Below are 24,103 nucleotides of genomic sequence, written 5' to 3'. Positions count from 1 at the left end.
ATTTTTGTGGTGTGAACTGAGTTGCTATAAACACACCTGCTCATACCCCCTGTTATACATGAATAGAAGTTTCTCTGAGGTATTTATATAGTAGAATTTTGAGGTCATGGGGTATATGAATGTTCAACTTTCAGAGATAATGCCAAAACGTGTTCCAAAGTGCTTCCCACAATTTATATATTTTTCTATCAGTAACATAAGAATCATGAGGGTCCTCATTTCTGGGCTCTCTATTACATTTTGAAGAATTTTACAAGTCAAACACTTGCCTTTCCAGAACCACAGAACACAGAAATTACATGAATGACTATCTCTTTGATTCTCTCAAGGATGGTATGTAGCTAGCACCATTCTATATACATAGGAGATTGTTAATTCTTTATATACAATGGATGCCTTTGGGCATTAGTACTTTGTTCTTTTCAGGAACCCCAATTGAGAAAGGCTGCCTGGTATTCTTACTTTTTATTTTCTTTTTTTTTATGGTGGGGGGAGGTTACTGGAGATTGAACTTAGGGGCACTCAACCACTGAGTCACATCCTCAGCCTTATTTTGTATTTTATTTAGGGACAAGGACTCACTGAGTTGCTTAATGCCTTGCTGTCACTGAGGCTAGCTTTGAACTTGCAATCCTTCTGCCTCAGCCTCCACAGCTGCTGGAATTACAGGCATGCGCCACCATGCCTGGCTTACCTTTTATTTTCTTAACTGATTGGGTATAAAATGATATCTTATTATAATTTGATTTGCATCTTCCTGATTAATAATAATGTTGAATCTCTTTTCACAAATTAATTGGCCATATGCATTTGCAATTCTATGAAATGTCTTTGTGAATTTTGTCCATTTTTGTATGGGATCATCTATGATTTCTTAATAATTTTTGCAACTTCTTTATGTATTCTTGATATTAGTCCTTTGTCAGTTGTGTTTTGTGAGTATTGTCTCTTAGTTTATATTTTGTCTTTTCTCACTCATTGAGGAGTATTTTGATGAACAAAGATTTAAATTTCAATTTAGCTGAGTTTATTAATCTTTTATTTATAGCCAAGTCATGTGCCTTAATTCATTTTTACCATTCTATGGAGAGTAAAATATTCACTGGCATTTTCCATTGAAAATTTTAATATTTATTTTTTTAATTTATACTTGGTATGGCTTAAATATTCCATCTACAAATTGTGTTGAAATTTAATTAACATTTTAACAGTATTGAAAGGTGAACCTTTAAGACATGATTAGCTCATGAGAGAAAGCTCTCATGAATGAATTAACACTGTTATCTTGGGAGTGGGTTAGTAAGTAGGAGTAGGCTCCTGATAAAAAGGATTAGTTCAGCCTGATTCCTTCTCTCCCTCTCTCTTCTGCTTTGCCAGAGGATGATGCAGCATGAAGACCCTCACCAGATGTAATCCCTCAATCTTGGACTTCACAGCTTCCAGGACTGTGAGCCAAATAAACTTTTATTGTTTATAATTTACACAGCCTGTGGTATTCTGTTATATGAAAAGGAAATGAACTAAAAATATATCTAATTGATCTTGTATATAATGTGAAATAGGATTTATTTTCATATTTTTCCATATGGATAGCTATCTTTCCAGCTTCACTGATTAAATAGTCTCTACATTCCCCAGTGATCTTACATGCTACTTCTCTCATATATCAGTGCTCCATACATGCACAGATCTACTTGGGCACTGTGTTATATTTAAAGAATTTTATATTCATTATTTCATGTAGTTCTTCACAATAAGAAACTAACATATATTATTTTATATAGTCTACAAAATCATCTTATGAGGTAGGTGCTATTTTCTCCACTTTACAAATGTAGGAAATTAAGGCATAGAGAGGCTGACTACTTGTTTTAGGGTCATGGACCAATTTATTCCAGTTCCAAGACCAAGATTTCAGAACCCGAGCTTTAAAGTAGTAGTCAATACTGGCTCTTACCTTACTACTTCATAAGGATGTTTGTTGTGAAGGTCAATGACTATCATAGGAAGAAAGTTCTACATTTAGCTCTGTACCAGCAACTGGGTAGTTTGAGGTAGGGTCAGGGATAATATTGTGAAGACAAGGTCTCTTCTCAAATATCACCTACTCAAATGTAGGGCCAGGCTCTTCCTGATCACCCTTCATAAACTTTAGCTCTTGTATCCTATTATATACCCTTAATCTGATTTATTATTTTTTAGGTGACTAAGTACCTAAACTTTGTATCTAGTTGTTTATTTATTATCTGACTCATTCACTAGAATGTATGCACTCCAGGAAGGTAGGGACAGACACTGTTTTTCTTTTTTTTGTGGTGCTGGGGATTGAACCCAGGGCCTTATGCTTGCAAGGTAAGCACTCTACCAACTACATCCCCAGCTCCAGACATTGTTTTATTTACTGCTATATGTCTATAACCTAAAAGAGTGCCTGGCACACAGTCAGCATTTTATAGGTATTTGTGGGATGCATGAATGCATAAGTAAATTAATGAATTAAAAGATAAGGCTTTGTCATTGAAGAATAGACAATCTAAAGGAACATGTTGAGTTCAAGAAAAGAAATTCTATGAAGATAAGATAAATGTACTCATTAATTCAGTAAATTTCTAAGGCACCTACTATACATGAAGTACTATGATGGGTACTAATGGAAGAAATAAAAAGATGAAAAATACATGGTCCTCGCCTTCATGAATTTATAAGCTAGAAGAAAATACACATATATAAAAATTTATATAATAGAGGTCAAGAAATAGTAAGTGCTGTAAGAAAAAAACTGCAAATTTGAACACCAGAGTATTTAATTCAGACTGGGAGATCTGGGTAAGCTTAATGGTGGAGGTGGTCATATTGGAGCTAGGACTTGGTGATATTTTCCTTCAAATAGGATAAAAATGGTGGAAGTGCAATGCATATTTATTTAGCTAAATTACTACTTGTAGATACCTTGACACAAAGTACCCAGATGCGTGGGATATTATTTTCATTTATATTATATTTATATTATATTTTGCCTGGTTAAGAGAAGGATATTCCAAGTAGAGGGAATGAATCGAAAGCACAGGGTGTGTTCTGGTAAGGTGTCGAATGTTGCTGTAACAAGGCATAAGGGAAGATGCCTGGTAGGAGATATTGTTGGCTGGGATTTGAAAACAATGGTTCAGGATATTTGAAATTTTCAAATGTGTGAGTGGAGGCAGGCATGTCATTGTACACAGACACATTTTTCCTTCTTTCTCACTTGCTATCTTATTTCCTTTCTTTTTTTAAATTTGTTTTAGTTGTTGATGGACCTTTATTTTATTTATTTATTTGTATGTGGTGTTCAGGATCGAACCCAGTGCCTCACACATGCCAGGTCAGTGCTCTACCACTGAGCAACAACCCCAGTCCCCTTACTTCCTTTCTTATTCCTTTTTCCAATAGCAGAGCACAGTGAAAAAGAAGAGAGGATAAGAAGTCCAGATATGGGATTAAGTCCTAGTTATACTGCATTCCAACATATTTAGAAATTTAGTTCAAGTAAACCTGAGGGAACAGTTTTCTAAAATTACACTTGTGCCTTTTTCCTTAGAAATATTTTTTGGCTGGTCTAATAGAAATACCTGCTTCTAATCACTGCCCCCACCATAATAATCACTGCTGTAGTCCAAAATAGATACATTTGTTAAAGCATCTGGCATGGTGTTTGAAAATTGTTTAACTAGATTATCTTTAAGTGCCCTACTTTCCCACCACCACACTCTACTCCCAACCACCATGCTAAATGTTCTGATTCTTTTCTTATTCCCAACTAACAATGGACCTCTCTGGGGAATGCTTGGCCCTTCTGATGGCCCTTCTGGTGGTGCTCAGGGCTACAGAGTCTTGCCCTGGAAGAAAACCAACCATGAGTGTCCAAAGATATCTGAAAGACTTGAGCACCTGCTCCACAAGGAAGGGGATAGAATTACTGGGCTACTGCTAAGTTGCAAAAATAACTCCAGGGCTTGCTGGGAAGCAAAGGCAGCCTGAGCCTCTCAAAGAACATTTGTGAGAAACAGTGTGAGTATGTGTGTTGTGGGGAGGGAAGGTTGTAAATAAATGGAATTCTAAATTATCAAGCTATTATTGAAGGCCTGATTTTTTTTAGAACTTCCCTACTGGATTTACACCTCAAATAAGGGTAGGATGGGAGTGAGAAGGTAAGATGGGAGCAGGGAGACGATCAGTCCAATAATCACAGTCATTTTTAAAAGCTGACCCACTCTTAAGAAAGTTTTAAACTGTTCACAAATGGAAATGTAGCCTCAGCATGAAACTCAATGGAGCCTAATTATTGGAGTAAATGTTTACTGAATTAATTTTAGAAATACGATAACAACACTGCCTGTTTCATAATCTAGGGAAAGCATTTTCTTCTCAAGCCATATTCAGTCTGCAACAGGAAGCCAATTATCACCCCAGAATATTTCTCAGTGAAAAATGTGTCAGTCCTTAGGACACTTAAGGATTAAGCAGGCTTAAGCACCTATCTCACAGTTTTCTCTTATTTTTACCATCTAAATATCCATCAATCCAAACCAAGATCATATTTACTTTCATATCCTAAAGGTGTCACTAACACTTGGACAATGGAAATTTTGGAGAAGGACAGGTTTCTTTTTGCTTACTTGAATGCTCACATCAGATTTCCTGAAAGCAGTATAGTAACAGAGTTCCTAAGAGAAAAATAGAGGAAATAGTCCCAGATACTTATTAAATGAGGGTGAGTCCAGTTTTATTACTTACATGTAAACTCAGTAATTCTAAATTAAAACTAACAAATGTGGTCCATTTAGAATACTATGTGTTTTTCATCAGTGAAAAGGGAAAGCTTCTATTTATCAGATACAAAATCCTTGTAGACTGGAACTAGGTCTTATTCATCTCTCACTTTTGGCTAGGAATTAACATATTCATCTGCCTTTCCATTCAACATCATCTGACACAGAGTGGGCATACAAACAATATTGGCCAAATAAACATATAAGCATATTATTTGTTTCCAACACTCTACTGCTGAGAGTGCTTCAAACTAGTTGCATAACTAGGCTAAATATTATCCTGATGGGTTTTTAAAAAATGAACTAGACAAGTTCTTATTTCTTAGATGTGACCATTTGTTCATTAGTATGTATTAACTGTATGTAATTCTTATAGTCCTAAAGAATATAGGTGGGAATTCAAGAGATTTTTTCATGTGCCAAAAGAAGTTCCAGTTCTCTTTATAGATAGCAGACAGAACTTTTCCAAGCGTCATTCTGTGTAACCAAACACTTTTAAGTGGTGACCAACATTCCAAAATACCTAAGCTATCCAAGTATCATAGCAGAAAACAGCTGGGGACATGATGTTAGAAGGACCAGAGTTTTACACCATGTTCATATTCCCTTTAGCACATATCAAATTCCACACCCACATGACAGGTGTGTCCTGCTACCCTATTTTTCTCTCGAACAGCACCTGGAGTCTGATGGTAAACAGATAAAGAGTTTCACTGTGAATCCCTACAGGTGGGGTGATTACATTTTCTGATTTTACAATAGAGAAACAATGATCTGACATGCACTTGTAGTTTTAGGGTCAACAGAACAGAACATGTGGCACAGGGGTTGTTTTAAAGAATCTAGAAAATGTAGTTTTCCACACTTAATGACAAGGAAATCTGTAAGAGGGAAGTAACTTAATATTAACAGAACTAATGTGAAAGAATACAGCATAAACAATGACAAAATACATGAGAAAATACTGGAAACACAGTTAACAAAAAAGCATTGATTTCTGTGACAAAAAGAACCTGACAGATATATAATTTTAAAAAATCATAGAAAAATGGGCAAAGATAGCACAAATGAATTATAAAAGAAACACAAAGGGCTACTAAACACTTGAAAACATGCTTCAATTCACTATTCATTCATCAGAGATGCAAATAAAGCAATAAGGAGCAGTCATTTCTAACCTGTCAAACTGGCAAAAATTCAAGTATTGATGATACTTTCTACTGGCAAGAAGACAGGGAATGACCAGGGTTGGGAGTGGACTTGGTGTAGGTATCACGGTATTAGTAGTCATAGAAATGTGCAAATCAATCCTTTACTTCAACCCTGCAATCTTAATTCTTGGATTCTGTCAAGACTCATACCTGATCACAAGTACAAAGAAGCATGCTCATTGAAGATCCTAGTAGTAAATTTCTCAACCCCTGACATGATCTACCAGTCATTAAAAAGAAGAAGACCAATAGAATAAAGGAAGGGGCTGGAGGAAGGAAAGGAGGAAAAGGGGGAGTACTGGGGAATTAAATGGAGTAAATTATGTTATATGTATATAGGAATATATCACAATGAACCCCACTATTATGTATAACTCTGCTGCACTAATGAAAACATAAAAATAAAGAATCCTCGACTTCAAAAAGAAAGTTGAAAAAGAAGACAATATGGTCAGGGTAGAAGTTATCTTTGTGAGGAAGTGACTGGAAAGGGCACAGGCATCTTATGGGGAGTCAGTAATGATCTGTACCTTGTTTCAGATGCTGCTTATGTGAATGTGCTGTTTGTGAAGATTCACTGGTGTATGCTCATGATTTGTGCATTTTATATACTTCAATTAAGACCACTTAAAAATAAAGCAAACAAATGAAAATAGATTTGGGAGACCCCATCCTTTAATGGAAAGAGGACTGCATTGGGAAGAAGTTCTGAGTCCCTGCTCCTTTCTGCCCAAACTAGCTTAGGACCTTTGGCAAGTCACTTGGACTGAATCGCAGTTGACTTACCTACAAATGTGGAGATAATTATATTCTGCTTAAAAATATATAACTGGGCTATATGATTTTAATATCTTTTTCATTTCTAGGTTTTATGACTCTTTAAACCCTAACAGTCCATTAAAATTCTTATATCTATCCCCTTTTCTCCATACCTACTCCCACATACTGGTTCAGGTTCGTATTTCACTTGCCTGGGCCATTTCCAAAGTCTTGTTTCTCCCGTTTTAGTTTTGCCCCTTTATAACTCATGATAAAAACACTTGGGTTAGAGTACCTTCTGAAAGGACAGTTTAGATCATATCACTGCCTTCCTCAGAAACTTCAAAATGTAATAGGGGCATAGTGCAATTGCACAGGACTTGTCATCTAAAAACCTGAATTTAAAGAGCTTATTGCCAGTTTATCTTCAGTGAGCCTTTGAATCTGCATTACCTCATGTGTAAAATAACACTACCATTCTTGCTTGGCATCTGCAGGGGGGCTAGTTCCAAGATCCCCCAAAATCTGTGGATGCCCCAGTCTCTTATATAAAAAGGTATAGTATTTGCATATAACATGCACATTCTCCCCTATACTTTATCATATCTTGATTACTTAGAATATCTAATACAATTTAAATGCTAGGTCTATTGTTGCTATATTATATTATTTTGAAAATAATAACAAAAAAAATCCATGTTTCTACAGACACAATTTTTCTCCAATATTTTTTATCAGCAGTTTTTGAATGTGAGATTGCACAACCTGAGGATACAGAGGGCTGACTGTATTAACAGAACCTTCTTCACATAGTTATGGTAAACAGACTTTCACCTATTCGTGTGTCAACTCCTAAACCACACCTCACTTCAACAGCTAGGGGCCCAGGGAGAAGGCAAAGAATTAAATTCCTTAGCCACCACTACCCGACTCACTCCAATCAAGGCAGAAAACACTTCCGAGCAGTCTAAGCTCTAACACAAAACTTTCCAATCATCTGTCAGGTGGTTTGACTGGATGACAAGAAGTGAATGGCATCTTCCTCTCAATAGGCTATGCCACAAGAGTGGCACCCCACAGCAAAGGATAACAGTCTTAATTGATGGCAAACCCCAGCCTCAAAGATCTGTAGTCTTCTGTGCACACACCTAATGTGGTAAGAGCTGCTTAACAGAGACCTGGCACAAAATCAAGAGAAGCTAAAATCTTGTGGTTACCCTGCTGAGATAATTTAGGATGCATTAGTCAATGTTTCTCAGGCTGTTCATCCTAGATCAGGGTAATTATGGTGGGGAATAAAAAAAAGACCAGATTAGAAAATAGCTTGCCAACAGAACCACTATATTTGTATAAGATGATAGTTAAACCAGCACCTGAAAACAGTAATGTAGTTATGACTTGTTGCCTGCTCAGACAGTATGCCAAATTCTGATTATAAATTTACTCTTAGCATTTGTCTTAGAGAGAAAGCCAGGTCCCTATGGATGGTCACACAAGCCTCTTAAAATCTCTCTCAAGGTCATTGTGGAGAGGATGGCCCTCACATTACAAGACTTACACGATGTATAGGAACTGATTTGGTGGAAAGAAGGCACATTCTCAATTTGCTCTCTCCTCTTTCCAATGAGCAGAACCAAGCATTTTCAGAAATTTTACCTCTTATCCTCAAAGCTTCCTTGATTGACCAGAGGAAAGCAGATGGCTTCTTCAATTTCACCCTAATCTGATGTGAATTTCCATGAAAATGCCTCCACTCTTCATCCCAACTTGCACTTGCACTCAATTCTCTACCTGGCACAGTACCCAGCACATAATAGCCACTCAGTAAATATTTGCTCTTATTTACTGAATATTCTAAGTAGTCACTCTTTCATAGCACTCAGCATAATTGCAAATAATTATTTGTGTAATCATTTGCTTATTGACTATCTTTCTCATAAGACTGTGTCAAAAGAACAGGGTCAATGTCTGTCTCAATCATAGCTTATTGTGGTAGCTTAAAGACTACCACAATGACTCACATTTATTAAGTGTAAATAAATATTAATTGTGCAAAAGAATACCATGTGCTAAGCACTATTTATTCACTTTCTCACTGAATCCTAAAGCAGCCCTGTATACTGGGTGGTGGTGTCTCTATTTTATTAGTAAGGAAACTGAGGCTGAAAGGGCTGCAATAACTTACCTAAGATCAAAGTCAGGATTCTGAATATGTATTAACAACTATTACTCTGTTAACTCTGCCTCCCTCTTTTAAATACTTTTCTACTACTTATTAATAGTAGCCTGGAAAAGTTTCCTGTTTTCTAAGCCTCAGGTTTTTTTAAATGTGTAAACAAGGGAAGGATGGTATCTGTATTATAGATTTGTTGTGAAGTTTGCTTGAGTTTATATATGTAAAGTACTTGGTTATAGTGGTTGGCATAGAATCAATATTTAATAAAAGCTTCTGCTACTGTTATTGTTGCTATTGAATCAAATATACAGAAGAAAGTGACCACAAAATGGGAATGCCACCTGTTGAACCCAGCACCCCCCAAATTAATACTCTTACTTTGTGTATTCTCATCATCCCTCACCATATTCCATAAAACAGCTTACATGTAAAAGTTGCTTTTACTTGAAAATAGAATACCCAAAATATTTTAAAATTAACTCTATCACACCAGAAAATGATCAGTGTGGTTCAATGTGAAGTACTCTAACCTACATGTATTGAATTGAATGGCTCGCATTATTGATGAAATTGAAGATTAGAAAAAAAAAATAGTCCCCTTGCTTATGACCACAGGAAGTTTCATCATCATGGATTTTTATTTCAACAGATAATAAATGAATATCAGGAAGTAGAGGAAAGAAAGAAAAATATTGCAAATGAGGTGGTTTCTTTGTTCTGTGTTGAGATAACTAGAGAGGTCAACATTTACACAAAACCACTTAATTCACCATCTTTTGGTCTACTGCTTCATTGTCTCTTCTGTCACTTCAGATATTAAGAGAAAACTCAAGACATAACTTGTAATAAAATACTGTACATAGTGTCTGAGGTATATCTAGTTATACCTAGGCAAACACTAGATACACTGGTTCCCAAGACTAGCTGCATATTGAAATCATCTAGGGTCCCCTTAAAAACACTGACACCTGCTACCCCCCATCTCCATTCTGATTTGAATGATTTCCAGCATTGATATTGGAGCTACCCTACCTGGGTCTCAATCTCATCTCCTCTACTTACTATTGGGCTAAACTACTGAACTTCTATGTGATAGAGTTTCCTTATCTGTAAGGTGTGAATAACAACTGTATTTACCTCATAGGGTTGTGAGGGAAATCAAATAAGTTAACATATTTGAAATGCAACAATGTCTAGCCCACAGTAGGTATTCTGTATTAGATATTACTACTGGTAGTAAAAATCACATTTTCTTTGTTATACTTCAGAGGAGAAATGAAGACTTGTAGAATTTGCAATCACATGTGCATCACCACACTCAAAAGGCAACAGAGATATTCCATGTTTGAAATTCATAAAAATCTCTTCATTATGAGGTGCTACTTGAGACTACATTACATTAGATAATATGAAGTTCATTCCATCTGGAATTTGTCTCTATTTTATTATATTTGTACTTTAATTTATTTATTTTCTTATTTATTTTTATTGGTTCTTTTTAGTTATACATGACAGTATTGTTATAAATCAAAAAATTTAACACATACACTAGTACAATCCTATTTCTTCATCCCAAGACAATGAAGTATGATTGCCAATTTCCCCTCGTATAAAAATATTCTAAGGATAGGACTCTGAAAAATCAAGTCATGTTAAACTTAAAAGAAACAGCAAATTTGGGGGGTGAAGGGTTCTTGCCTCACTTGTCATCATTCCATGGAGAAGAAAATTGCATTCAGTTTGTGAGGCAGGACAGAAAGCACGATGGGACCTTCTCTGGATTTTGACTCCATCCCCACTTGCTCCTTGGCACTAGAAAGAATTGACTTTTCAGATTGGTAAGATTAGAATGAAAATAAGTGTCCTAACCTATATATTCTGGCTCTTAGGTCTGAATGCCCTAGAGCTGAGATAACCCTCTTTCTCTTAAAAGTGAACAGGCTAATCTAGCTCTAAGTTACTAGCTTCTACTAAAGTGTGACATAGGCCATCACTCTCCATGATACCCACAGGGTAAACAGTCTGCTCCTCAGACTTAATCTTCCCCACAGATGGGTAACAAGGTATAGATTTGGAGCTGGATATGGTCATAAGGCTCATTAGACCTTAGACTCCAAGTCATATTCTTCAACCTTGTTTATGTCTAATAAGGATGATATCATATTTTGTTCTTCATGGGTTTTTGTGGGGTTTTTTTCCTCAGCTTCATTTATAACTGGAAGGAGAAAGTAGTATGGTTACTTCAGGCTCTCAAACCCTAACAAGCAGCAGCAATAATCATAAAAGTATTATCTGACAGTTTTTAAAATGCTTTCCCTAGTAAATGGACATGGAAATTGAGATTTAGAAATGACTTCTGTGATTTACCCAAGGTCAAAAGACTAATAAGTGGCAAATCCAGTACTAAAACCAGTCTTGAGTATACTTTTTTACTACAGTCTGAGTATGCTCCTTTCTTTTATCAAGGCCAACAATGCCCTTACAGACCCTGAGGACAAGAATGAATTGCCTTAACTTTACTAAGCTAAGAATGAAAAACAACCTCTCAAAATCTAAGGATCCTCTTACTCTGAAATTGAGTTTTCCCATTTGAGTCTCTCCAACAATCAAGAAATTGAAAGAGATCTTCTAGACAAAATTATACTTAAATCACAGGCAGAACATAATTATAAAAGTTTTCCTATTTGGATGGACTGTCCCTAAATGTGAGCTGGGATGGGAGGCACAAACTGTTCCCTGCCAAGTAAGCAGGGATCACCAAGAATTTCTTCTGTGATTTGCTCAGCTGCCTGAGTTCAGCTCTACAGAAGGAATTTCCTCATAGGTATTTCCCAATCTCAAACTCCTTTCCTATCTGAGCTCAATGGGCCTTCCTCTGTGTAGCAGCCAAAACAGATATGGAGCCTTCTATACCTCTGGGTTAGATTATTACAAAATCATGTAACATTATCAGCATGGGGGAAGTCAGCACTTGTAGGTTATAGATAAATTTTTCCCAGTAAAAATGAATCAATTACATGCCATAGTCCAAGCCAATTTGAAATTATTATATAAGTCTGGCAATAACTAATTTCCATTCTGCCATGAATTAACCACAAGATTTAGACAAGTCTCTGAGTCTCAGAATCTTCATTTGTAAAATGATGGAGTTAGATAAAGTTGTGTCCAATTCTAAAATACCTTGAGTCAACCTCTGCCACTAGGCTCTATATTACCAACATACAAGGCTGACTTTACATGTTATGTCTGTTAAAAGAACTCCTAAAGTCTCTAATACAGTAACAAAATCATTCCAAAACTATTCCAACAACTGGGGCAACATAAGAGACGTGTATTTGCATTTTCCCACCCTGCCCTCTTTTGTGCCATTCTCAGTTTCCCCTCCAGATAGTCACTGAAGATGAAAACTTTCACACTGAGTTTCTATCAGACCTGAGAAAGAATAAAGTCTGCTTACTTTTTTGGTCCTCTAGTTATCAAGATAATGGTTTTATTTCTTGAAACTGTAATCAGATAAAATGTCCAAGAAACCAAAGAAACTGAGTAGGGCTATTAGTCTACTCTTTTTCTTATCTTAATTCCATCTGAAGGAACAATAGGCTCTTCTTGCCTTTGGCAATATAATAATTCAGCTGACATGCTAGAAATACCACACACCAAGATATGAAATGGTGGCATTTTCTTCCTCTAAAAACAATCAATGCTTTCATTTGTGGACTTCAAAGTACATGTGAAATAAAAGTCTCAGCCCTGTGAGTCTGAGGTAAATCAAAGGGCTGTAAGTGTCATAGAAAAGCTTCCTGGTTCATTGCCCTTCTTCTGGATAAGAAAGGAAACAAAAATACTCCCAGGCAGATGAGTACTCATCTCATTTTATAGTTCTTTTCCAAGTGAGCTTAAACAACTTTCCTGCTGATCCATTCCAATATAGATCTTCCTTATGTCTAACCAAAACTCTTCTTTGCTGCTCTGCAGGCCCACTTCCCCTTATTAATCTAGCCTTGGCATTGTTGGAACTATTCACTGTCCATATTATCGAGTCTTGTTGTGCCTTCCAGAAATTCTAAAGGAAACATTCAGCACTGAGTTAGGAGGACTATGATCAAGATTAGATCTTTATCTGGAGGTCCTTAACATAGCATTTCTGGTGATGCTAGCTCACCTTGGTCAATGCTATTTATCCCCTATGGCTATTAAATGTAGCTCATATGAAAAATGCATCATACATGAAAACAAGAGAAAAGAATCACCACACCAAGGCAAATTATCAAATCCAAGAGTCTTTCTGGAGATCTTGAAGTCTTGAAATCCAATCATTATTGCAAATAGAAAATGGTTAATTATCTCTTTTCATAATGACCTCTCCATTATTCACATGAACATTGGCAATACTGCTTAGTACTGGACATCAGGTATTTAAGTGCAAACATCTTTCAACACAGGCCTACATATACAAGACAATGGAAACTGGACTAAATCCACATCTCATTATTCTTTGGGTATCGTAAGTATTCCTAGCTAGTTGCCTACTCCTCCAGAAAGTTGACATATTCTTTGAATACTGATGTATGATGCTGTTGCTTAAAATAATTCATTCAATTTCAGTCATCATCCAGATGTCCTTCTTGACTCAAGATTCTTTCACTTTCTTGGTTTGCATCTGTTTCTGCAAATTCAGGTGGCTCTCAAACAAGGGGGTAGTTGGCATCTTTGGGAAAGGAATCTGGCATTGTGATTTTACATGGGTTTGACAATCTTCTATTCTTTTGCCATAGACTGCCACATGAATAAGTGAATTCACTTCCATTTTAGGCAATTTGTACAGTTGTGACATCACCAAGGAAATATTTTCATTGGTAAAAGTTGAAATTTGAGAACAAACATTCTGAATAATTCTGAGCTCTCCTTAAGATAAAAGCCATAAGTCATACAGATTCTTAAAGTAAGAGTTTTTGGTCAGATATGGTAGTTATATTTAATCCTGATTTCTGATCTACATCAGAAACACGTGAGGCAGAACACCCAAACTTTACCTATCAGTTACCCTTTGGCATTTAGGAAATTTTACCTGGTAATGAGACAAGGATTTCATTAGGGCCAGGTATTCTTTTTACAAGATTTGTTTTGTGGCTGTTCTCAGGGTATAAACTAAAAAATGTATGAGTGTGAACTTCTAGGACAAGTGAGGCTATCAGTTGATCAACATTAGATACCAAGTGCCCAGTTTTAAGCACAGCTCCACCCTGGAAGTGATAAGAAAATAATAGAGACTATAAGGGCAAAGGAAAATTATTCATACAAATATGTGATAAACCAACAAATATTTCTTGAGCATCTATTGTTTGCAAAATACTGTTTCTCTGTTAAAAGACATGTGAATTAGGGGGCATATAAAATGCATACAAAAATGGGCTGATGACTGAGTTGAATGTAAGATATACACAAACTAATATGAATAAACAATAGTTCAAGCTGGTCTATAATCTATGTCAAGTGATTCATATTAATATAATGATCAAGTGATTTCAGATGTACAAGAGAACAATTCTAACTAGGATGATCCAGATGGCTTCCCGGAGAAGGTAGGACTGGTACTAGGTTCTGTCAGTCAAACAAGATTTTGAGGGGTGAAAGAAGAGGGAGAACATGGTAGACAAGGGGATGAATGTTGTGAGCAAGGTACTGTGGGTAAGCACAGTGCCTCTGGAGAAAAGTAGTTGATTAGCTTGGCTGAAGTAGATTTGTTTTGGGTAGTAGCAGAACAGAAAGGTGACCAGAAGGAAGTATGGCATCTCAGAGTTTGAAGGGATCCTTAGAGATTATCAAACCCAAGCTACGCTCATCTTATTCTAACCTATTTACTTCCAAACAAAACCAGTTTTCACTAATCTGCCACTGATGTTTAACATACACTTTATTATTGGGTCTACACCTAATATCCAGACAGAGGAAACATGGCATAATAATTAGAAACAGGTTTTAGACTTGGAGCCCTGGCTAAAGCACTCACTAGATGTGTTTAACTTTTATTTCTTCATGTATAAATATGGATAATAATACATTCACAGTGGAAGGAGGAAAAAAAGAAAGAATGCCTGAAGAAGACAGAAAAGGAAGAAGAATCTATAGTATATTGCCAAGGAAGGTAAAAGTAGAGGGAATTCAAGGAAGGGGAGATCATTAGCAGCATCAAATGAAAAAGAGGTCATGGTGTTTGAAAACTGCCAAAAGACCACTGACATTGACAATGTGGTTGTCTTAGCTCATTTTATGTTGCAATACCAAAATACCCGAGACTGGATACTTCATAAGGACAAGAAGTTTATTGGGTTCTGACTCTGGTATCCAGAAAGTCCAAAGAGCATGGCACCACCATCTGGCTGCATCACAACATGATGGAGAAATGCAAAGCCAATCAGCCACATGCAGAAGAAGCATGTGTACAAACAAGGAAGCAAGAGAACGAGGAGGGGCCAGGCTTGATGTATTATAACAACCTGCTCTCCTGGGACCAATCCATTCCTAAAAAACTCAACCCACTTGAAGAGTCCAGCATTAATCCATTCTTGAGGGTGGAGGCCCATGACCTAACTACTTTCTTCTAGGCCTCATCTCTTAAAGGTTTCATCACCTCAACATGGCAATACCGGGGACTAAATTTGCCAGCACATAAACCTTTGAGAGACAAACCATATCCAAAACATACCAGAAGTCAATAGTGACCTTTAAGAAATAAGCTTTGGTACAAAAGGATAGAGGCAACTTGTGGGAAAAAGTCAACACACAGGAGAGATGGGGAAGGAAGGACAGAGGCTATGCAGTGAGCAACCACAGCGGCAATTCATTTGGAACTTCACTTCATTTGTAGTGAAGGAGAGCAAGAGGGAAGGCTTTGACTTGATGGGGTTAGAGGGTCATGTGATGCAATGGCTAAGAATGTATCTTTAGCTTAGAACTGTAATGGCTGCTAACTCCTATAAAAACTTCTAACTTAGCTATTTATTGAGTTGTTATAAATATTGATGTGGCTGCATCACTGTAGTATGCTGACTTTAAGTCCTTTGGGTATAAACCAAGGAATGTGATAACTGGGTCAAATGGTGGGTCCATTCCAAGTTTTCTAAGCAATCTCCATACTGCTTTCCAAGAGTGGCTGCACCAATTTGCAACCCCACCAGCAATGTATGAGTGTACCTTTCTCCCCACATCCTCGCTAACACCTATTGTTGCTTGTGTTCTTGATAATCGCCATTCTAATTGGGGTGAGATGGAATCTTAGTGTAGTTTTGATTCGCATTTCCCTTATTACCAAAGATGTTGAACATTTTTTCATGTATCTGTTGATTGCCTGTAGATCTTCTTCTGTGAAGTGTCTGCTGATTTCCTTAGCCCATTTGTTGATTGGGTTATTTGTATTCTTGGTGTAAAGTTTTTTGAGTTCTTTATATATTCTGGAGATTAGTGCTCTATCTGAAGTGTGCGTGGTAAAGATTTTCTCCTGCTCTGTAGGCTCTCTCTTCACATTGCTGATAGTTTCCTTTGCTAGATTGTGGAATCAACACAGGTGCCCTTCAATAGATGAATGGATAAATAAACTGTGGTAAATATATACAATGGAATATTATTCGGCCATGAATAAGAATAAAATTATGGTATTTGCAGGTAAATGGATGGAGGTGGAGAATATCATGCTAAGTGAGATAAGCCAATCCCCCAAAAAAGGCCAAATGTTTTCTCTGATAAGTGGATAAGAGAAGGAGGGAGGGAGTCGGTAAGGGAAGAATAGAGGAAGGATGGATTGTGTAGATGGAAATGAGGGGTGGGGAGGGGGCAGGGAAGGAAAGATAATGAAATGAAATAAACATCATTACCCTATGTCCATGTATGATTATATACATGGTATGACTGTACTTTGTGTACAATCAGAGAAATGAAAAGCTGTATTCCATTTGTGTACAATGAGTCAAAATTAAAAATAAAAGTCAAAGGAACAAATAAGTGTACAAGAAAAGGAGACAAATCTTAATCCCATCATTCTGAACGGCAAAAGCAAAAGGAATGCCCAGCACTCATATTTGAGTCTCCGCTGAGGAATATGAGAAAGGGAAATGAAAGTAAATGTGATCTCCTTCAAAAGTGGCAGGGCTTCATTGCACCTAGCTTAGAGCTGCTCTAGAGGGCATACCACCCTCATGGGATCAGTATTCTTCTTAGACATACATGACTGTGTCCACTTTTTTGTACAACAAAGTTTCTACAATAGTACCCATTATTAGCAAAGAATTATGCTATATGTTAGTGTTCCTCAAAACTTCCAAATACTTTAAGTTTTTGTTAATAAAATCACATCTTGCATTCACCAATGTCATTTGATTTCAAGGAGATCTACTCTGAATTCCTTTACAAAATAAAAGGTTTCTCTTAAAAAAAAAAAAAAAAAAAAAAAAAAAAAAAAAAAAACTTCCAAGCCTAATTTTCCTCCTTGCCACGATGTAGGAAATGGTGATGAAGGAAGACAGACATTCCTATTTACAAAGCATCTTCCCTCTTCCTTTAGTCTATCACTGCAGAGTAAGGAAATAATACCATTAAGCAATTTCCCATTTACAATTTCACAAGATTGCCAATTGAACAATTACAGAGACTCTGTGCATAGCAAAACCTCATTAATTTGGACTACACTAATTTGGAATTTGTAGTAATTTAACCTGGGTTGCAGTTACCTTTGTACTACTTACAAGAAAGGGTTCACTAAGGAAATAGTGTGAACAAGATTTCAAGGGAGATAATTTAGCCTGCCAGGGGCTTATTTTACCTATTTTAAAGAACATATTGTTTTTTAAAAGAACTTCAGTATATTCATTATTTGAATGCAAATTGATTCTACTAATTATAGATTAGTGTAATCTGCTGTTAAAAACCTGTATTAGCAACAGTTAACTTTGCTCTTACTGAATATTCTCATTATAAATTAAATGATAATTCTTTAAAGTTAGTTCATAATTCAAATTAATGCATACCCCTTTTCCCCACTCCCCATGAATTAACTATATTTCAGGGGGTATTACCCTAAATTAGCACATCATTTATGAATACAGTGCAAAAACTAATAAGTGATTGGAAAGGACTCAGAGCAGCCAAAATAGATGTTTTAAAGTTGATGTGCCAAAGCCCATGCACTTTATATCACATGACAGGTTCCTCTGACAGCAGATTTAGCTCTTGCTTAATATACTAATCTAACACATCAACTGGGAAATCTGGGTGGCTTTTTTTTTTAAGTTCATAACTAATTTGAAGGAGGAAAAGAGCTGTTACATGAAGGGACACTGAGAGGAGGAAGAAGTGACTGCAAACTGCAGAAAGAAAATAGGACTTATATGAAACATAGCTGTAATAATCACAAAACCACCACAGTCTTGTATAATTTAGTGTAGACATAAAAGGGCCTATATTCCTTAGGAAATCTGGAAAACTGTAATAGTGTATTAACACATAGTATAATAACTAATGGCTGGAATTATGCCCCTAAATGACCAAACAAATTCAAATTATGTTGAATATAAGCCTTAAAAAGGCAGATAAGTTTACACACACACACACACACACACACACACACACACATTTTGTATCTGTAATGACTAACCTAAAAATGTGAAACATGTTGATGCTTCAAAAGATGAGGTTCACAATATTATCATATAATAATGATGATGATTGCAAAATAATGCCAAATTTATTAAGTGGTTACTCTGTAGAGATAGAGAGTTAAGCACTTTACCTACCCGATTTAAATGAATTCTCCTAATCCTAAAAGGTAGGTTTTATTATCATTTATACTTTACAGTTTAAGAAAGTGAAACTCAGAGAGGTTAAGCAACTGGTTCCAGGCCACAGAGAGAGACAGAGCAAGGGTTAGAACACAGGCCAGTTCCCTGGCTGTTCGTTATGCCTTTCCACACTCCAGAAAATATAGCTCCTTCGTTGAGGGCTCCATACAGTTAATGTTTAACTACATTTTCATTTTCCAAACTCAATATTAACAAATAAATTGATTTATAAGCAGAAATATGTATGATCTAAGAGACAGATGTAATATTGTATTTATAAACATGCTCCATTGCTCAATTTAAAAGTAAAGGCAATAGTAAAAAATAAAACAGTATTGAACATATCTATTAGGCCCATCCCAAAATCTAAGACAAGTCTTCGTGCACTGTAAATTCTATTTCCAAATGAATAACCAAGCAACAAAAAGAAGAAATTTTAAGATATCAAGTAAACAGTCAATGTCTGGTTCTCCTGTGGTTTTCTCATTCTTTTGGGGGAAATTTAAGATGAAAATAGGCCAATGGGACTTCAGGGATGGAGGAAAGATTAAGGGGAGGTTAAAAATTCAGTTGGTTATTACAGAGGATTTAGGAAAATCTGTTTGCCAGCTGTTCTAAAGGAATTATAAGGACATAAAAGACATATGGACATGGTATGTATAGGATGGAAGAGAGGTGGAGGTGGGGTGTTACAAATATATGCAGCTGTGTTAGAAGTTAAGTGAGAGCCTGCCACATGCACATACAAAGACAAATGTATAGTGAAACAGTCACTCCTGTAATTCCTTCTACCTAAACCAATGATCTTTATACATCTCCTTTTGACTCAGGTCTACCCATTCTTCAAGGATCAGCTAAAAATGTAACTTCTGCCCTGAAGCATTCCATAATCCCTAAAGTTGAATCAAATTCTCCCTCATTTCTGCTCCTATAGTTTTTTCCCCTTAAGCACATCTACTACAGCACTGATAATACTCTCATTATTAGAGTTATTCATAACTGCTCTCCCCTCCCATCAATTCCCTCATGAGAGAAGGGGTTCTTTCTCATTTCTGTAGCTCCTACCACATACTAGACTCTAGGAAAATTTTGACTCAATAGCACTGAGTTAAGACAGTGCATTATCACCTAGCTTACCTGAAGGAGCATTTGTTCTCTTTCTTTTCTTGCTTGATTCCCCTCCATTCTCAATGAGGCCTTCTGTGACCAGAGGGCCACTGGCACTACCAAACTGCAGGGGTTCGTTGTTGTTGGCAGGGTCAAAGGGCAGCTGGTTCAATCCTAAAGAAGAAAAAGAAAGCCAAAGTCCAGACTCCATTAAGGACTGGGATCATCTCCAGATTTTATTATATGAGCCAACAGTGGAAAACTTTTAGGTCTCAAGAGCCTAGGAGTAAAAAGTGAATTCCTCAAAGATAGTTGCCCTTGGGAATTTTTAGAGAACTTATTGACAAGTACATAATCAAAATATAAGAGAGCAGCTCTGTCACTTGTTAGATCCCTCCTGTTTTTGTGAGAACCTAATATTTATGGCTACAAGCTAGCAATTATTTTTCTATTTCCCCACTTAGAAAGTAAGACCAGTCAGGCATGGTGACACATGACTGTAGTCTCAGCTACTAGGGAAGCTGAGGCAGGAGAATAACTCAAGTCCAGGAGTTCAAGGACAGTCAGGACAACATAGTCAGACCCTGTCTAAACAGAAAAGAGATAGATCCTTCTTTAAATGTGCCTATAGATGGACCAGCTCTTCCTTTGATAAAGCTTGGCTTTGTAGTCTTTGGATTATCTCCTGATATTTTTCCATTATTTCATTACAAGATTTGTTGAACTGATACAGAAATAATTATTGCAATGTCCTGGTGTCAAAGTCACTCCCAATGATAGTATAGAGGTTTCTTAAAAAGAAAACCATAAATCAATGGCAAATCAGAAAAGAAAACAAAAAGACATTGTCACAGGGGGGGTTATTCAGTCACTGGATTGATATGAAGTTATGACCCAGGTTTGGGGGTTGTTAATCTCATCTTCAAATGCTGTCAGAAGCATGGTCACTTTACTAGTTAGTTACGGCTGCAACATATAAGATGGAAAAGGGTATTTTCTATTCTCTAACTCTTATATGGTTCATTCAGGGGTGAGCAGTGATAGTTTCTTATTTCTCTGGCAACAGCACCTGGAATTTCAAGTGTTTCAATTAAAACTTCTTGAAATGTGGAATCAGAAGCTTTGTTAAAGTCCAAAGTAAAGACATCTTTTCTTGGCCTTTTATCCACTAGTTCTCTAATCCTATCAAAAGGGGAATCAGGTTAGCCTGATAGAGTACATTCTTTAACTTCCATTTTTTCTATGGCCCATAGCTTTACACTTCTTCAGATAAAGTTGCAAAGTATCAGCAAAAAGTTTGGAATCCAAATTCAGCTAAAAGTCAATAAAATTTCAGTAAAATGACTGCAAGATTCTAACAAAATGAATTCACATGATTGTTTTTAATAAAGATTGTCCCCCTTGCAAATGTTTTCAGCCTACATAGAATGTACTGTTTCTTCAGCAATCAGATACCACTTGGAAGACCTCCATTAAATATCCTTTGGAATTTGTCAAACTTCTTTCCTTTACATCATGTGGGTAACTAAATGAAAGAATAAAACTTTCTTCTATATCTTAAGTCAACTATTCACTGCATCATATCCATGTCCTATTAAAATCTCTAGCATGGTTGGGCATGGTGGTACACACCTGTAATCCTAGCAGTTCAGGAGGCTGAGGTAGGAGGATCACAAGTTCAAAGCCAGCCTCAGCAACCTAGTGAGGACCTAAGTAACTCAGCAAGACCCTGTCTCAAAATAAAAAATAAAAAAGGCAAGGGATGTGGTTCAATGGTTAAGTGTCCCTAGGTTCAATTACTGGTACCCCCACCAAAAAAATCTCTACTATAACTAGAGCTATAGAACTAAAGAAATCAATGACTGTGTATTAGAAAATATTGAGATCATAACCAAGGTCGTTTTCAAAGTCTAGACTTTATATCACTTCCAAATGAAGATATTTCTTCCACCGAAGTAGTCCAGAGTCAAATATGATATGTATATTATTCCAAAACTTTTCTTGGCATTTCTTTCTGCAGTATCATACTGATCAAAATTAAGTTCTATGGAAGACAGAATGGTATCGTAGAAAGAACACAATTGATTGGGGTTCAAACCATGGTTATCCCTTCCTACTAGATAGCTTTTGGCAAGTCATGTAATCTCAAACCTAGTTTTCTAATATATAAACGAGGAGTCATGACACTAAACAGGGTTTTTGCAAAGATTAACAAACATATGTATGATAAATATATTATTCGAAGTGAATCAAAATAAACTTTCCCCTGTAAGTTCATAAGTTCTTCTAAGGAGGAGCTCTCTCCCTCCATCTCACTCCTCCCACAACTACATCCCTTGTGCCTAGCACTATACCTAATGTATAGTGAATACTGAATGAATGAATAAATCCTCAAAAAGTGGGGGTAGGTGACTCATCATATTAACCCATGTAATTAGAGTAAAGACTTGGCAGCTGATCATCAAGAATTAATGCCACAACTGAAAAGTTCTGATGCTGATTATAGCAACATTACTTAAAATAATTAGATTTTCAGTGCATCTTTATCATTTGAGTACTACACAGCAGAATGGGGAAAATCCTGATTAAAAGGAATGCTCAGCGATCAGGAGGTTCTGATTAATGATTGTTAATCATAAAAGTCTTTCTATTTGGTCTTGGATTTGATAATTCATAGAATAATATATTAGTCCACTTCCATGCCCTATTAAGTAGATGACTGAGGATCTTACAGAGCTTCCAAGTCATGATGTGCAAAATGAGGGAGTACCTAGGTCATGGGACTTGGTAAAAGTATTAAATGAGATAATATGTATGAGCTTATATAGGTAGAGCATTCTGTATCACATCTGGCACACAGTATGTATTCAATAAACCCATAAATGTATATTTTAATACTGTCTGAGGTGAGGTGTGGCCTTGCTCTACTTCCTACTTTCACCCAGGCTGCCACCACTTCCATTTTCCTTTGGGATGAGCAGGTGATATGTCCAGGGTGGCCCTGGGTGCTGAAGCTAAATGTATATGGCAGGCTCAATAAATATTTACTGTTACTGCTGTAATACTGAATTTCCATTTAAAATTTCTCAAATTGTTGATAAATAATGTGAAGAGATTGATCTGAATTTGCCCTGATCCAAGGATATAGCCTACTTTTCTCATTCAACTTTTTCATTGTTGTTTGTATCTTTTTGGAGAGGTTGAAGGAATCTAGAGGAAAAAGTCTGGTAAACTAAATTGTACTTACCCTCTATTTGGTCCCAGATGATATCTTGGGGGATTTGGGTGTTTCATTCCTCATATTAATGTACAGATTCTTTTGATACTGAATAAGACTGAGATTCCAAGTACTTTTTGTGTATTCACCTCATATAGAATCCAGATATATGAAAATCCTGATAATTTAGTATAATATCTTGGGCCTTATTTTTTATAGGGAAAGATCTCATGTTAAGGAGAGAGCTCACTCAGTAAGCTGATTCACTGAACACAAATCCACATTTTGTATTATCTAGGACCCAAAATAGTGTCCTAAAGATTTAGAGTTCAAGAGCAATAGCTATAGAAATAGCAAAATCCTATGACACCAGCATATCCTAGCTACTTTTATTATATTGTTTCATTCCCCTCTTAAGACAACACCTACTTCCAGGATCTTTTCTGTGTTGTGCATATGTGATATATGCTAAATGTTATTTAAAATAAGACAGTCCCATTAAATTATTTAGGCCCTAAAAGAAAACCACCACTTTAATTCCAAGAATTCTTGCTGGTGAAATTTAAATGATGACATAAACATAAAAACATTAGCAATTACCTTATTATAATTCTCACCCAAACTACATAATTTATCTTTAAATCATTTATGGAAGCAATTACTGCCATTTTCTACTAGACATGATGAAATGGAAAGTATTATTTGGAAGAACTTTTGAGGTTATCTAGTTCATTCTGTGCAATTCAAAAATATTTTCTGATTCCTGACAGGCTTGGGGAACTTCTTTGCCTGAAGCCCATTTCTTGTTGGATTCCTAGGCATTCAGCAGGCTTTCCTTACCTTTATAAAACTACCACCCACTTGATGTGGGGGATTCCTTTTATTTCCCCCAAATGGCCTGTGAAGTAGGATGTGTTTTGTTGATTGTCATCTTGCTTATTATCCCTAGAATGAGTACAAGATGTCTAACTTTTTAAGTATTCTACTGATAGTGA

General features: G+C 36.3%; 1 protein-coding gene across 1 annotated transcript in view; it reads right to left on the bottom strand.

Moving 5' to 3' along the window:
- The window catches only part of ENOX2 (ecto-NOX disulfide-thiol exchanger 2), a 341,467-nt gene that overhangs the window by 194,703 nt on the left and 122,661 nt on the right, over nt 1-24,103 (bottom strand). Inside the window, 1 exon segment of the mRNA XM_079122719.1 lies at nt 19,922-20,065. The gene's annotated coding sequence lies outside the window, so the exon portion shown is untranslated.

The sequence above is a fragment of the Sciurus vulgaris genome (genome assembly GCF_902686455.1).
Source record: "Sciurus vulgaris genome assembly, chromosome: X".
NCBI lineage: Eukaryota > Metazoa > Chordata > Mammalia > Rodentia > Sciuridae > Sciurus > Sciurus vulgaris.
The sequence above is the reverse complement of the archived record's forward strand: the minus strand, read 5'-3'. Positions and strand labels throughout refer to the sequence as shown.